Consider the following 1,465-nt stretch of genomic DNA (forward strand, 5'->3'; position numbering starts at 1 on the left):
TGATGGTAACAGTAGGATAAGAGTTACACCCAGCAGAGAGGTTACAGATTGTATTGGGGTACAAACCTGCTGCTGCTGATGACCAGTCTTCAGTTAATAGATTTGTTCACTTTCTCCCATTTAGCATGGTGAGAGTGCTACAAAACAACATGAAGATGGACTGTGTGTTCATAATGGCTGTGTAGTCCTCATTCCTGCATACCGTAATGGATAGATTACTGAAGATGAGGTGCAATTTCATGTTTTCCTCACCACCTACCTTGGACAGGGTGTCCCAGCTACGTTCTTTACAGCCCCACTAGCTCGATCAGTAGCTGCTGCCAAGCCACTCTTGGTGGTGGGATGCTTTAAGTTTACACCTTCAGTGTATCCTGTCTTCACCACCCTCAGTGTTTCCTCCAAGCATTGTCAAATATGGAACAGTACTGACTCACCAACAGAGGGAGGACAGTACATGGTAATCAACAGGAGGTTTCCTTGCCTGTGTTTGACCCGATGTCATGAGACCTCACTGTGTCCAGAATTAATGTTGAAGGCTCCTAGGAGAATGGCCTCCTGACTGGATATTACTCTGGGTCTATACTGCGAATGGGACAGGTAACACCTAGGGGTGGTGTTGTTGAAACACTGCACGTAGCCTATGGTTCTGATTTTACATCAGTGAGTCAGCTCTCCCAATGTTCAGCACTACCAGCGGCTACAGGGATCGAACAAGAGAGCCAGACTGTCTCAGCTACATTACAGACTAACAGGCCCCTCGTTTCTAGAGGCAATCATGGGGTTTCTACTGGCACGGTGAAGGATTTTTGAGACTCGTGGACACTACAGGGCCCGAGGTATAACTTCATCCTAGAGAACGGGATGTTGATTTCAGTTTCCATTACTGCACACTGCTTCTGTTATACTGCACCATGGGGGCTGTTTAACCCAGATAATACAACCTCCACTCAGCCCCCTCCTTCTCCCTCACCCCAGGGTTAATCTCCCACCCTCTCCCTCACGCCAGGATAAATCTTCCCCTCAACTCAGGAGTAATCTACCACCTTTCCCTCCCTCTAATGCTGGGGTAATCTCCCTCACTTTAACCCCACAGAAATCTCCTCCCCCTTCTCTCAACCAAGGTTAATCTTCGCCCTTCCCTCTAACACTGGGGTAATGCTCCCCCCACCCACCCCATTGCTGGGGTCATCTCCCCACCTTCTCTCTAACCACCGTGTAATCTCCAGGCCCCTCCCCCAAACTAAGAGTAATCTCCCAACCACACGGTAATTTGCCCCACCACACCACCACCATTTCCCCACCCCCCCGTCCCGATTCCAACCACTGGATAATTCCCCCATACTCTAAAACCACTGTAATATTCACACTCTGATCACAGATAATCACACACATCTCTCTAATCCTGCATAATCTCTCCCCTCTCTCTCTACTGTCTGTTGGGGTCAAGTTTGAGTTGGGGGATAAC

Source organism: Stegostoma tigrinum, chromosome 45 (assembly GCF_030684315.1).
Source record: "Stegostoma tigrinum isolate sSteTig4 chromosome 45, sSteTig4.hap1, whole genome shotgun sequence".
NCBI classification, from domain to species: Eukaryota; Metazoa; Chordata; class Chondrichthyes; order Orectolobiformes; family Stegostomatidae; genus Stegostoma; species Stegostoma tigrinum.